Source organism: Alligator mississippiensis, chromosome 2, assembly GCF_030867095.1.
Source record: "Alligator mississippiensis isolate rAllMis1 chromosome 2, rAllMis1, whole genome shotgun sequence".
Classification (NCBI taxonomy): Eukaryota; Metazoa; Chordata; order Crocodylia; family Alligatoridae; genus Alligator; species Alligator mississippiensis.
Window position 1 is genome coordinate 73,206,522 of NC_081825.1, and position 16,308 is coordinate 73,222,829.

General features: G+C 39.5%; 1 long non-coding RNA gene across 1 annotated transcript in view; it reads right to left on the bottom strand.

Moving 5' to 3' along the window:
• LOC109280802 (uncharacterized) overlaps nt 1-16,308 on the bottom strand; it is a 618,149-nt gene that overhangs the window by 230,245 nt on the left and 371,596 nt on the right. Inside the window, exon 3 of the long non-coding RNA XR_002087225.2 lies at nt 5,703-5,861. This is a non-coding gene — a long non-coding RNA (uncharacterized LOC109280802). The remainder of the gene's footprint in view (nt 1-5,702; nt 5,862-16,308) is intronic.

Below are 16,308 nucleotides of genomic sequence, written 5' to 3' on the forward strand. Positions count from 1 at the left end.
TCTGTCTCTACAGCTTTAACTATCTGCTGGTAAAAAATTAATTTCTCTTGTTAATTTTAAACCTGTCTCCTGCTAATTTCAGTGGGTGCTCCTAGTTCTAGTATTCTGGACTTGGTGAAAAATCCTATTCATTTTGTCCACACCCTTCATGATTGTATAGACCAATGATTCACAACCAGAGTGCCGAGGCACCCTGGGCTACTTTGACATCCTTTAAAGGTGCCCCTGGGTGCTACTCAGTAATAGCACTGTTAGGTGTGCAAACATGATTCATAAGATAAATGCAGAGATTTCAAATAGGAATCCACAGTGTTAAAAACGTTATGAACTGTTGTGTTCTTTCAGAGTTCTTTGCAACAGCAGAATTGCTCTATTATTTTTCTGTAGTCAAAAAAGAATGAAAACTAAGAGCTAGCATATTCTGAAGGGTGCCTCAAATCTAGTGAGGAGTGCATTGAGTCTAAAATGGTTGAGAATCACTAGTATACACTTATTATATCCACCCTCAGCTTTCTTCTTTCCAGATTGAAGAATCCTGTGTTTTTAGTCTGTCCTGATATGGCAACTGCTCCATACCATGATCATCTTGGCTGCCTTTCTTTGTACCTTTTCTAATTCTATTACATCCTTTTTGAGATGCATAGATCAGAACTTCACACAGTAGTCTAGATATGGGTGCACCATGCATGTACCCACAGGAAAATGAAACAGTCTCTCACTCTTCTTGGAGGGGAAGGCAAAACACTAGATGTTGATGTCCTTCTCCTGTAAGGCCCTTGACCAACACCTGCCATGTTCTTCTTCTCCTCTGCCCCTAAATTCTTCTCTCCTTCAGCCTTTCTGACTAGTTCCTAACTGTGCTGCAGTGGATGAGACAGTGGATATAGTAGAAGTGAAGAGGAGAAAAATTATGAAAGAATTGTAGGTGTCTGGTATAAAAATACTCTCCAGTTGCAGAGAAAACACTGCCCTCTTCTTGCACCCAATTTTCATTGTTACTCTTTGAAGAAAGGAATTGTGACTGTTTTTCAACTGGTTCTTAATTCCCATTGGGCAGTACAAAATTAGGTAGATGCTGTAGTCTCTGTGGTGCTCTAGCATCCCACATTTCATAACAATCCCATGTGTTTCTCCTAAAGTGATCAGCAATGAAACAGTTAACAGTGCTTTCAGACTTGAGGATTAACATCCTACTGAGATGAATACTGTGTTTCACATTTTCAGAAGTGTTTCAGTGTCTCTGCCTAGATTCCGTAAAAGAAGGCTGCACTGATTCACTATATGGAAAACTGTCTTTATAATATCTATAAGGCTTATCCTGTTTTTTTAATGAAACATTACATTTGGAAGAATCTTGTCACAAAAGCCTTGTAAATATAACCAGCAGGCCAGATCCAGCTCATGGGACCTGATGTTCAGTATCTTAGAACTATCAAGTTTCTAGTACAGAAATTCTCAACCAGGGTGCCATAGTACCAGGGGATGCCTTGAGAGCCTTTCAAGGGTATCACAGGATACCACTTAATTTTAGCACTGGTAGGTGTGCAAATAAGTATTCATAAGATACACCCAGAGTTTTCAAACAGGAATTCAAAGTGTTAACATTCTGACTTCTTGAGATCTTCTAAGTTCTTTGCAGCAGCAGAGTTGCCCTACTATTTTTATGTAATCAAAAAGAGTGAAAATTAAGAACTGGCATTTTCTACGGGGTGCCTCAAATCTAAAAAAGGTTTAGAACCACTGTTCTGGTAATTTGTTAATGTTGCCACATCTCTGTGTGACATCTTCTCCCTAGCAAGTGTGTATGTAGAACCCTGTTCCCTCATAATTTGCTTTTCAGCTAAAATGCCAGAAGTTTCCATTATCAGTTAGGATTAAATAAGCATCTGGTCAACACATAAGTGTGGCAGGGCACTGGTAGTGCTGACACTTTAGGGACTGGGCCAGGGAGGGCCAGGCATCTGATGTGGGCAGCCATGTTAAGGCCCAGGTCCCTGAGCTGAGGGCATTTCATCATCAGCCAGCAGAGGAGAAACATCTTTCTGCTGAGCTCTGCCAGGAACATCTTGGAGGTAAGGGTGATGTTATGGGGATGGCTTGGAGGCCTCATTGGTCCAGGCCATGACCTAAAACTGCGCCCTCCCAGAGCAGGAAGACCTGGTGGGGCTGTTGGTGGCACTGCTGTCCCCATGTAAATGTCAGGAGTGATCACCTCCCCAGTGTAAGGCAGGTCAGGGTGTCTTAACTTCAGCCCCATCTTCTGGTGGGTTATATAATGCAGGGAAGGCCAGGGAAGCTTCTTGAAGCACCTGAGCCTGCTGGGTTGAGTGATCCTGTGGGGCCAGGCATGCTTTGCAAACCACCTGAGCCAGGAATAGGGGACCCCCGAACCCCGAAGCCAGGCAAGCAGCTTAGACCTCAGCTGAGGGACCCAACTGGTCCAGGCTGGAGCCAGGAACCAGAGAGGGGTCAAAAGGGCCAGGGGCCCACCATGAAGGATGCCCACAGAGCAAAGCAGCTTGCAGTCCTGAATGGCCTGAGATGGGGCCTAAGGAAGAGCTGAAGGTCCCAGAGAGGGGACCACAGCTAATGAAGCAAGGGAACAGCTGAGTTTAGCTGCTTGGGATGCCATCTGAGAAGCATGGGCCATAGTATAGGGGTGGAATGGGGCTGTGGATGCCCCCTCCCCCCATAACATCAGGGTTCAAAATGGGCAGCCTCCTGCCTAATTAACACCTCAATACTATTACATCAAGGTGTGCCAGGTGAGTGAGGTGGGCAGCTGGCCCATAGACAGGAGTCAGGCTGGTGCTTGCACCGGGCATGAAAGTCTGCCCCTGTCACAATAAGCACCCTTTCTTCTTTCACAGATGCATCGATTTGCATCTAGATACAAATAATTCTTGCTTCCTTGTCCAGGGGAAAGTAAAGGTTTGGTAGTCTATAAAAACACATTGTAATTTACATTTTTTCAATATGTATGCCCCCTCAAGGAAACCTTCCTGCACAACTCCCCCAGCACTGCATACACAGTCATTAGTTATTTGTCTGGCTTATATAACAATTATTAAAAAATATATTTTAGGCTACATAAATGTTTTACAAGCCATGAGTGCCCACATAGGCTAAGTTAAGTTACACCTGGTTAAGTGATCAGAAACCGGTTTAAAACTGTAACAGAACAGAAGTTCAGCACACAACTGGTCGAACTTGGTTTAAGATAAACCTGGATGGTTGTAGAATCAGACTTAGCTGATTTAAGTTAAACTGGTTTATGGAACTTCTGTCCTAGATTCCTTCCCAACTCAAGTTACATTACAGTCCCCCAGCATCCCAGGATGCTTTGCAGTCCTGGGCTGTGCTGTCTACTCCAAAAGAGCAGGGCTGGCCCCATCCCTGGACTGTCACAGAGCTGAGGCAGTAAAGCCTCCGCTCCCTAGCCTGCATCCTGACTGCATTTGTCAGCCCAGTGGGACAGAGCGGGAGGGGAACAGACCTCCAGGCTCCCTTAGCACAGTGTGAAGGAATGAAAAGTCCCCACTGTAGGGGCTTCCTGTGCGAGCCCTGCTGGGGGTACCAGTACTAGGCTGGGGGGCTGTTATCCCCCCACCTCTCAGAGAGGTGGGCAGCTGGTGAGGGGGCAGGGCGGGGCAATCCTAGCCCAGCTTGCTGGGCTGTGTGGGGATGAAAGCCCCTACCATACGGGCTTTCCTCCCCTGCACTGTGCAGACCCTGGTTGGTGGGGCCAGTGCTGGGTCATGGGAGTGTCAATGGTGGGCCAGGGGTTGTGCTAACCCCTTGCCAACCTGCCTTTCAGAGAGTGGTTGGCAAGGGGGTGGGGCTGGGGAGAGGTTATCTACTGGCTCCTTCCCTGTGGCTGACAGCAGGGGGTGGATTTGTGTGTTCAGCAGCCAGTCAGGCATGGACTGCTAATCCAATGGGCAGCCTTCGGCAATGTCTGACATGAGGGGTGGTGCATTTGAGCACCTCCAGGCTCCTGACCTGGGCCAATGCAGACTTCTTCCTGCCTTGCCTACCAGAATACTGAACATCAGTTCAGTTTGTTTATGGTTCAGTTTATGCAGCTTAGAAAAAACTGTGAAGATTGAATTGAGTCTTGGGTTTTTGAACCTTTTGTACTTAGCCTAAGTGATTTGGAAACTGGTCAATACCCATAACAGAACAGAAGCTTGGCGCACACAGACTGGTTTATAAAAGGTCAGAACCTGGTCTAAGATTTGCTCCCTGCACCAAAGGCGAATATGTGTTCTGTTAGCTACCGATCTAAATTGTACTGCTTAAAGAAAAACACCTAGGGCTTTTTAAATGTCTGTACCTAGCCATAATCACAGTAAAAAAATCATACACCAGGAAGATGTAAAAAAATTAGTACTAATATTGAACATATTTTTACTCATACAATTCTTATCATGAGTACTCAATTTCACTGTAATTTGCAATTTAGAGAACAAAAATAAACTTAATTTGTGAATTGAATAAATATTCAAAATAAAGAAAAAATATTTCATCTTAAAATGGGCTTCAGTTGTCTGGACCATCAGGTAAATTGGACAAAACCTAGTTTTCCCAGATCAAGTCAATTTTCTTTATAAACTAATATGTTACTAAAGCCATACAAAAGGGTTTTATGTTGACATGTAGATATGTTTTGGACTCTGTTCCATTTTTCCTCCTTGATTGCTTCTAGCACCTTCCACACTCCATTTGCAGTTTCTCTCCTCTGCCAAATATCTGCCGGATATGTTCCAGCACCCTCTTCAGTCTCTTTTTATCCACCCTGTTCTAACTGATAACTCCTTCTTTAAGTGACCATAAGTTTAGATGACCAGAGTGTGTTTGGCTCAATGACTACCTTTCAGCTGGCTGACAGTGTAATGCAATCTTAAATTAAATGAAAAGTAAAGTTCATTAAACATAGCCAAAAATCTTTTATCTTTAGTTCCTACAAATAAATGAGCCTATACTTAAATATAACTTGATCACTAATTGAGATTATGGGTCCAACATTTGAACAGAGAAATCTCTCCAGACAGAATAGGTAATTCATTTTTTCAAACCATACATTACTTGAACATTATTGAAGAGTACACAGACAGCACTTCTGACACTGATGCGAAATTCACAATACCCAGAATATCTCTCCATCTTTTTTTACTGACAAGAACTTGCAGTTGCTTTTAAATTAATAAATATACTCACCATAAAAAAGTTAATCCATAAAAATCTTTATATTAATTTAAAATGCAATTAATATATATATTAGAGAAAGATTATGGCAGGATCTTTTGAACCAAAACTTGGGACAGTAATTATTAGCTAAACATCTGGGGGATAAAATTTGGTTTTAAGTCCAAACAACTCCTGTTTAGAGAATGTTTGTGTTGCTATACAACATAATTTGGAATCAACAAATGTTTCCAAATTATTTTTGTATATAGTTATTGACTTGTAAGGTTTTCCTGCCAGTAGATCAAGAAGAGTGTGTGGTTATTACAATTTAAATGGCTACATTAAAAATACCTATTTATTTTTAATAATAAAACAGAAGCTAATTCTTAATTATTAAGAGAAAAACTGCTTCCCTGATAACAAATGTTCAGTAATCTGGCAAGTTTTCCCCCTTGGGAAAATATACATCATAGTGAAATAACTTTTTTTTTAATGTTGGTCTGCTCACCTACCTTCTCTGATGAGTTGGCTGTGAATAGACTGGATAGATGCAAAGCTCAATTAGTGTAATTTATGTATCCTTGGATGTCAATCACTACTGTTGAGAGGTGGGACTCACAGGCTCTCTGTGCATTAATTAAGAGCTCATCTCAGCAGAGTAATCTTTCCACCTAAGGACCAAAAAGTAAGTTTTAATTAGATTCTACAAGACAGTATGTCATATACATAGTAAAAGTAGTTCTTTAGCTAGTAAAAAAAAGAACAGTAAGAGGACATTATTAACAACAATGTAAAGGGCATCAGTCTCTTGCTCATATTTAACTACACAGGTGTAGAAGTATTTTCAGTATGTGCAGTGAACACTGCTTGAAAGACTGTCCATATCCTGTAACAGTATGTGGAGACAACTCAAGTTTTGACTGGGTTGTTTGGATGCCAACATTATTATTGGACCCCTGTCTAATTATTGATGCTGAGCTGATGTTGATAGAGTGCAATTACAATGCTGAAGTTAGACCATATTTCTCTCTGATGGCCAGCTTTTTGTTCCAGGCTACCTTCTAACTGAATATGCAATAGGAAAAACAATGCAAGTTCAGCAAAAGTGAGTGAATGGACTTGCGCAATGCATCAGTTTCACTGGCTGAGTGATGGAGTATGTATGCAATTGTTGGCTGGCCCTAAACGTACTAGGACTCAGGAGAGGTTAAAAACTAGCTGGGCTCACTAGTGTCAGCTGCTTGAGAGACGCCTCTCTCATGGAATGACTTGTGTTAGCACCATCAAATATTCTGCTTAGGACTCACTGGGGAAATAATATATAAATAATTGATTATATAATTTATAAATTAGGGAAAGGAAAACAAATTTAAAAAGCTCATCTGCAAAATAAATGTGTCAGCTAATAATTTGTGCATATGAAAAAGGGGGAAAATTGAGAGAAAAAATAAGTTTACACTTGAGAGAACAAGAACAAACTAGTTTGTCAATGGCTGAAACAAATATAATGGAAGAGTTAAAAAAGCAAACAAAAGAAAGGCTGCTGTAGGAAGGCTTGGAAAGAACAAATAAATGTCAAACTCCAAAATGAAAAATTGTACAGAGGAAAAACCCCAGAAAAATAGGATTTCAGTGTTCTGAAATGTAATAGGCAGCTGGGTACAGAAGCTAAAATACACTGCATACACATTACATGATGTAATTAATAATAATTATAAAGGAGGTTCTTGCATAGAAAAATAGCACAATAGGAAGATGTGTCAGAATGTGGGAAAAGATTTACTAACTATCCTAAAATAACAGAACACATGTTCTGGTGTTTTTCATTGCTATTATATTTCACAACCTCTTTACAAAAAGACTATGTTTGGAAAGTATAGCCACTGTATATGCTATAAATTTGCCATGTAACTTGTGGACCTGATGGGTACTGACTAACAGCAGCAAAGCTGGCAAAATAAACTGCAGATATTACAGGTACACAGTGTAAAACTGTTTACTTCAAAATAATAGTGGGTGACGAAACCATTACTACTGCATAAGAGCAAATGGTTTCTGAAATAAAGTAGGAAATTTTAGCCAATACTTTATGTTAATGTTTTCATAAAGATATTTTATAATCCTTTCCCAGATTCTCTATCACATATTTGCTCAGCCATTTATGTAGTGCTTACTATACAATAGGTGTACAAGCATTCCCCAAGGAAGCATAGGCTAGTAATATGACTCATTAGATTTGCCATACAAGACCCCTTAAATAAAATACAGCCATAATATACTGCATTACACCACTGACAACATTAATATCAGACATTTGCTATATTATTAGAAGTTCAACGTTCTTCATATGAATCATTAAGCTGATCGGTCACATGGTATACAAGAATTGCTACATTATATCCCTGAGCACGTGCATGTTTTTGGATCTGAAATCTCATTCATCTTTCCACACAGTTGTCTAAGTTTTCTGTCTGAGAATGATGGACTTTGGACAAGAACCAAATTAAATGTTCTCTAATACCTTAAGCAAATATTTTAAATAGAACCTTTGCTTTGTCATTTTACTCTCTTAACTGAGGCAAATTATTAAGTCTTGTTATCTACGGCCTCCTACTAGTCATATTTAGCACATTCCTTGTCAGCTGTTTCTCTTGATTAAGAGGATGACAAGGATAAAAGACACATTAAACTCTTGAACAGACAGTAAATCTTTGTTCTTGTAAACAAAGATATGAATTTTATAACTGCTTAATTTGTTGTTATTCACAAGGGACAATGTCAAGAACAGAACCAAAAGACTGCTAGTGAAGTATGAATTGAATATTAGCAGCATGATGTCTTCTTGGTCCTTTCCCTCATGTTTCTTTAGTTTGTTCTCTGCTGAACTCGCACTACTAGTATGCTGCTTTGGAAGCCAGCCATAAAAACAAGGCTAACTCAAATAATAAAATCTGGACAATATACTGAACTGTGACTGAGATTTGTGACCTGCCTTGAAGAGAATCAAATTCAGCATCAAAACTTCTTAGAAGCAGCTCTCACCAAGTGCCTGGCAGAATGTCAACACAGTTGTACTAAATATTCTAAATAAAACAGGCTGAGAACTATCAAATATGTGCTATTATTAAATAAATGTAAAATATGGATTAATTCAGTGAGATAAACATTTGAAATGTGAAGCCAAAAATTTTACTATTCTGATCTGCATTTTTTTAAAATATGTTGTGTGACAGCAGAGAGAAAAGGAAGGTTCAGATTTTCAGAAGTGTGTATACCCCTTTTAGGGGTATAGGTTGTAGCCATGTTGGTCTAAGGACATAGGCAGACAAGGTTCTTTGGGTAAATCTGATATCTTTTATTAGACCAACTCAAGTAGTTGGAAAAAATTCTTCTTTGCAAGCTTTCAGGCATAAACACTCTTCATCAGTCTGAGGAAGCATCTGTAGGTGGTCTGTGCCATTCTTGGATGGAATGAATAGTCCAGAAAGAGCACAGACCAACTGAAGATGCTTCCTCAGCCTGATGACGGGTGTTTGCAAAGAAGAATTTTTTCCAACCACAGTAAAAGCTCTTTTATCTGGCATGAGTGAGGAATGGGGGGTGCTGGTAATCTAAAACTGCTGGTTACCTGAGGCAGGGGTTTTTGGCTGAATGTGGTGTGGGGGGTGGGCAGGTATGGCAGTGACTGCACATGGAGCAGCAGCAGCACAGGGTGGGGGGTGGCAGCAGTGGCTGCCATGTGTGACCTTTCCCTGTCTGCCACCCCCGCGTCTGGGCAGCCGGCCAGAAATTCTGGTTAGTAGAGTGTGCTGGTTACTAAAATGCTGGTTAACACAGCTTTTACTGTATTTGAGTTGGTCTAATAAAAGATACCTGGATACCTTTAAGAGTGTTGTTATATTTGCCAGGGGATTGCAGGAGGGAATAGCAGAACAGTAGGCAGAGTATTGCTCTCTGAATAAACAAGCTTTATCATTCTGTAAGCTTAACTCATTGGTCTTTTGAGAACTACACATGGTACCAGGAGTGGGGTCTGAAGAAAGACCAAAAAAAAAAAAAAAAAAAAATGGAGCATCTCAGAATTCAGAGGAGTTAAAGCTGTCCAGCAATGCAGCAGAAAACTGGAAGATATTTAAGCAGAGCTTCACCCTACATATGATGGCCAGTGGAACTACAGAGAAGGAAAATTAACTCAAAGTAGCATTTTTTTTTTAAATATAGCAGGCCCAGAAGCTCTGTCTCTTTATAATAGCCTACAACTGTCAGAAGCAGAACAGAAAAACTATGGCATAGTAATAAAAAAGTTTGAGGAATATTGTATACCCAAACTAAATGAAAACTTTGAATGGTATAATTTCCACATGACACAGCAGAAAGAATATGAGACAGTAGAGGAGTTTGTTAAAGCCTTAGACTTCTGAGCCAGACATGCAACTTTGTAGACCTAAAAGAGTCCATGATCAGAGACCAAATAGTATTGGATATAAAGGCTACAAGCCTCAAGAAAAGACTGCTAGAGGATCCTAAGCTTAATTTGGAAAAGGCAGTTAGAATGTGACAAGCAGCTGAGATAACAAACGTCCATCTGCAGAAGCTGGAAGAAAAAACAGAACAAGCTGAACTAGACAGGATTACAAGACTGCAAAAATCTAAGGCAACATGCAAACAACACAGAAAGGAGGACCTCACTATGAAGCAGGCAAGTGGAGGCAAAAGAGAATTGCTTGAAGAAACAATGGTCAGCTGCAGATGCTGTGGGGGTTACCACAAACCCATGCAATCCCCTGCATTTGGTAAACTCTGCAACAGATGCAAAAGATGCACTTTGCAAGGGTTTGCAGAAAGGAACAGGATGCACCACACGAGAAACAGGAGGTGCATGCTCTATGGAGCAAGGAAAACCAAGAATTCCTTATTGGCACAATGGAAGAAGTTCATTCTTCTGAGGATTGGACAATCACTCTGGTCACCAATGGACTAATGGTAACTTTTAAATTAGAAACAGGAGCTGGCGTCAATGTAATACCAGAGTACATTATTTCAAAAGTGAAAACTGAATCTGTGCGCTATGAGAATAAGAAAGTGAAACTTATAACATATAATGGGAACATGATTGCAACCAAGGGTGTTTGTGCACTGCATGTAGACATAAGAGTAATATAGTATTAATTTAGTTACTAACAGTCCCAGAGAAACCAGTGCCAATTATTGGGTTGCAAATGTGTAAAACTCCAGGTTTAATTCAGAGAATGGATGCCATTGAGGGACTAGAAAGCAAGAACTTAGAAGAAGAGTTTTATGATGTGTGTCAAGGCATAGGGAAACTGTCAACTGGGTACAAAATAGAATTAAGAGAACCAAATACTCCCACCATACATGCTCCAAGAAATGTTCCCCTTGTACTAAGGGAGAAACTGAAAAAGAAATTAGAAAGATTAGTTAACATGGATATAATAGACAAAGTACAGCAACCAACTGCTTGGGTTCATTATTGGTCATAATAAGAAAAACAAGATGGATCCCTGAGATTGTGTCTGGATCCTAAGCAAATGAACAGGCATATCAAAAGGGAATATTTTCCCATTCCTACCAGGGGAGAGGTTTTTGGCAATGTGGCAGAAGCTAAATATTTTTCTACTTTCTGGGTTTTGGCAAGTTCCCCTAGAAAATGGGGAATGGAATTCAATGCAGACAAGTGCAAAGTGCTGCATCTAGGGAGAAGGAACCTGCAACATACCTATAGGCTGGGGAATACCCTTCTCATCGACACAGTGGCTGAAACGGATCTTGGAGTCATTGTTGACTCCAGGATGGACATGAGCCACCAGTGTGAGAAAGCAGTTAATAAGGCTAGCTGCACCTTGTCATGCATCTGCAGAAGCATCACAAGCAGGTCCAGGGAGATAATTCTTCCCCACTATGCGGCACTGGTCAGGCCACAGTTGGAGTACTGCATCCAGTTCTGGGTGCTGCACTTTAAGAGGGATGTGGCTATCCTTGAGAGGGTCCAGAGGAGAGCTACTTGCATGATCAGAGGGCAGTAGGCCAGGCCCTACAAAGATAGACTAAAGGGCCTGAATTTATTCAGCCTCCACAAGAGAAGACTGAGATGGGATCTGGTGGCCATCTATAAACTCACCAGGAGGGACCAGCAGAAAATAGGTGAGGCTCTGTTCCCCTGGGCACCACCTGGGATAACAAGGAATAATGGCCATAAATTGATTGAGAGTAGGTTCAGGCTTGGTATCAGGAGGCATTACTTTACGGTTATGGCTGCCAGGCTCTGGAATGGGCTCCCAAGGGAGGTGGTGCTGCCCCTACCTTGGGGGTCTTCAAGAGGAGGTTGGATAGATATCTGGCTAGGGTATTATGATCCCAGCACTCGTTTCTGCCCAGGGCAGGGGGTTGGACTTGCTGATCTGTTCAGGTCCCTTCTGACCCTAGAAACTATAAAACCTAGAAGCTATGAAAAGAATAGCACTAAATTATGTACCTTTAATACGCCCTTTGGACGGTATTGCTTTTGTAGGCTTCCTTTTGAACCGTGTTCTGCATCTGACGTATTTCACAGAAAGGTGCAACAAATTTTTGAAGGTCTTCATGGAACTATGGTTTATATTGATGATGTATTAGTTTTGGAAAATACTATGGAAGAATGTGACTTGAGGCTAAGAAAGGCACTAAAATGAGCACACAGAGCAGGTTTTGAACTGAACAAACAAAAATACAAATTCTGCATCAAAGAAATAACATATCTGGGAAAAATGCTCTCTGAGAAAGGAATGTGAATTGATCCTGCAAAGGGTTAAAGCCATTACAACACACCAGTCCCTACAGGTAAGGAAGGAGTGCAAAGATTACTGGGAATGATCCATTTTATAGGGAAATATTTACCTAACTTAGCAGAGCAGACCAAACACCTTAGATCACTCCTACAAAAGAATGCTCAATGGATATAGAAACATGAACATGAAGCTGACTAAAAACTTGAAGGAGAAATTAATGAAAGCTCCAGTACTAAAATACTATGACCCTAAAAGACCCCTTAAATTGTCAATAGATGCTTCTAAAGAAGGCACTGGAGCAGCTTTGCTTCAAAAATATCGGGATAGCTGGAATCAAATGGCATATACATCTAGGACACTCTCTAAGTCAGAGCGTCTATATGCACAAATTGAGAAAGTTTAGCTCTGGTATATGGCTGTAAGAAATGTCATATATTCATTTATGGGATGCTTGTGACAGCTGAAACTGTCATAAGCCTTTGGTAACTATAGCAAAGAAAGGGTTATCAGACATGCCACCCAGATTACAGAGACTTTTCTTTCAACTGCAAATGTATGATCTAGATGTACAGTAAACACCAGGAAAACATCTACTTATTGCAGATACATTGTCCAGAACATATGACATAATGGAAAATGACAGCATTACAGACTCAGACATAGTACACGTTAATTTAATTAAGAGAGAGATTCATGTCACAAATAAAATGTAGGCACTAATTGCAGAAGCTACAGCTCAAAACACTTCATTGCAAAAAGTAATAATAGCTATTTGTGCTGGTTGGCCTGGAAAACACATATTTAGCCCCTACTCTGTTCAAGGAAGAGCTGTCACTATTGGATAGCATTTTGTACAAAGGCTCATGACTTGTTGTTCCAGCAGTACTAAAGAAAGACATGTTAAACAAAATACAGAAGGGGCATCTAGACATTGAAAAATGCAAAAGGTGAGCAAGGGGTGCTCTATATTGGCCCAACATAAATAATGACATAGATGATGCTGTAAAAGCTTGTACAATGTGTCTAAAGTACAGATCAGTACAAAGAGGATCATTCCATGATGGGCCCATGATGGTCATGGAGCCTGTAGCTCCATGGTATCAAGTGAGCATTGACTTATTCATACATGTAGGAAAAAATATGTATTAGTGCTGGATTATTATTCTCACTATCCTGAAACTGCATTGCTTGAACACACAACAGCAAACCATGTCATAGCTCACATCAAATTGATTTTTGCTAGACGTGGGATTCCACAAATTGTGAGAACAGACAACCAACCTCACTTCAACTGTCTTGAATTTAAAGACTTTGCAAACAAATATGGATTCTGTCACACCACTTCAAACCCTACATACCTACAATCCAATGGTCTGGTGGAAAACGGTGTACAAATAGTGAAGAAATTCTTGAACAAAGCTACAGATTCAGACACCAATGTTTACCAGCCAATCTAAAATTACAGGGCAACATCCATGAAACATGGATTGTCCCCAGCAGAAATGCTGTTCAACAGGGAACTCAAAACCGGGGTGCCAAATCTTGTTGATTACGCACATCAGAATGAAAAGCAATATGTGAAAACATTAAAAAAAAATTGCTAAACTCAAACAAAAATGGTACTATGACAAGGGCTCCTGGGAGCTACTACAACTGCATAACAAGATATGGTACTTATTTTAGATGGATGAATGTGGAAACAAAAAGCACTAGTTTTCTATCAAGTAGCTCCCAGATCTTATAAAGTAGTCACACCAGAGGACAGGTGTTAAGAAGGAACAGACAACACTTGTGGCTTGTAAATCGGAGAAAAGAAGCAGCATCATGAGATTTACCAAAGAAAACAGAGCTAACATCAAAGCAATAAGAAATGACAGAGAAGATTGAAAATGACACAGAAGACTGACAATAACAGAGAAGTAGAGATATCTGAACAAGGAAATCAAACAAGAAGTGAAGCAATAAGGATTGAGAATGCAGAGAAACTGAAAAGATCACTTCAAGCTAAAAAGCCAACATAAAGATAACAAAGATATGTTAAGATGTGCTTTAACTATAGGTTGAACTAAACTTCCAATGTTAGCATTACATGGGGATATGTTACATATACATATAAGGGGGAAGATACCTTTAAGAGTGTTATGTACATATATGCTGTTACATTTGCCAGGGGATTGCAGGAGGGAACAGCAGAACTGTAGGCAAGGTACTGCTCTCTGAAAACAATGAGCTTTATCCTTCTATAAGCTTAACTCCTTGGTCTTCTGAAAGCTACACAAGAAGTGGCCACGAATTCTTAAAATTTTGACCATCTATTTTCAGATGCTTAGAATCCACTTTTCAGAGCTTCCAAGTATCTAAAATTTAAACTGAAATCCATAGGGGCTGTGGATGTTCAGTTTCACTGAAAATGAGGCCCAAAGGAACTAAAGATGGAAACCCATACTTACTGGCTACTTTTGAAAGTGTGGTTCTCATTAACAAGTAGAAAAATGTTAGTGATGAATTAAGAGAACACTGTCGTTAACTGCTATATTTTCTGAACTGGATCTAAAATGAACATATTTCTACTTGGAAAAAAAAATAGTAAATAGTTAAATTATTCCTTACAGGCCACAGCTTTTAAAAGCATTTAGATACTTAAATCCCACTGAAATGAATGAGAGTTTTGGAACCTACATTTCTTTAAGAATCTGGGTATATATAAGTTAGAGAGAATTTATAAACTAATTTAAATTTATGAACTATAATGACCATCAAAGCATTTGAGCAAAAAAGAATAAAAATATTATAGTGTCAGCCCTCTTTTTGCATTCTAGCTTATGGTGAGGATGTCTCAGCTTGGCTTCTTACTGGATGAAAAATCAATTAAGTAAAATTTGGTTATATTCTTACTGCAACTTCTTTAATTTACACAAAATAATAACAGTCATTGAACAGATATGTTTTTGGAGCTAATCAATGGCTCAGCTGGTAATGTCCCTGCATTCCTTCCTTTGGAAAAAGGTGTTTAAGAAGAGCTTTAATTAATGAGTGAGGCTTTGTTTTCTGATGGGGTGCTAAATGCTGATAACAAAGCTGATAAATGCTCTGTTATCAAGGGGTGTGGCTAGGGGGGTAGGAGAGACCCCTCCCTAATCAGAACATCCTGCTGAGGCCTGGACATTCCCTGCTTCAGCTCAGCCCTGTAGAAGAAAAGGGTGGGCTGCTCTAGCACCCCCAATCTTCCAGCCTGAGCCACTGCAGGCATGTGCCAGTATTTTTTAAGTCCAAAGGGGATGTCAGTGCAGTTACAAAATGATTTAGCCTAGCCAGGTTAGACTAACCTGCAAAGACTGAATCACTTCAGGCTCAGGCTTTTTGAATATCTGTCCCTAGCCTATATAACTAGTTTGCACAAACATTTAGAAACGTTTAGCGATTCATAATCGGGGATCCTGGCTTTCTCTGATTTAAAAACAAATCCTGAATTTTTGGATTTAAAAAAGTAACCCAAAATCCACATTTTTCCATGATTAAAATGAAACACCACTAATATACATATCTATATAGTGATGTTTCATTTTAATCATGGAAAACTGGATTTTGGTTTACTTTTCTTAATCTGATAATTGGCGATTTTTTTAAATCAGAGAAAACCAGGATCCCTGTTCATAACCCACAGCTGAGGAGCCAGTGCCATATTAAGAATCAAGAATACATTATTTGAGGGACAGAATATGAACCTCAAATTAAAGGCTGTATGGTAACATATCTAAATAAAGTGCAGAGCTATAAAATATGCATTAGTTTGCAATATCAGAGCTTTAAGATCTTAAATTATTTTAGAGGGAAGAATTTCTTAGAGTGGTATCTTTTACTGGACCAACTGTGTAGTTGGAATATAAAGTTAGATAAGCTTTTGAATGCAAGTCATTCTTTGTCAGGTCTCTCCAACACATTTTTTTACTATTAAAAATAGCATTTTTAATGCAACTTCAGAGGTTTTTGCTGTGGTGGTGATGATGGCTTTAGGAAAAAATAGACAGAAAATAAGTTTTTAAAAGTAATGGTAAAACAGGAACAGGGAGTAAGAATGAAAATGCAGCCCTATAGTTGTTGTTAACCTTTCTTCCATATAATAGAACCACACAAACACTCTCAACATGAGAGAAGTATAAGAAGAAAAATATTTGCCAAATAGTCACTGTTCTTGATAAATCGATGGATATTATTACAATGAAAAGAATCATGAGTACTTTTATATTTTATATGTCTACAGTAGCAGTTCAAAAGGAGGTGCCTGTATGTATGTGTGTGCACATGTACACACGCATGTGTGTTTGATTATAGA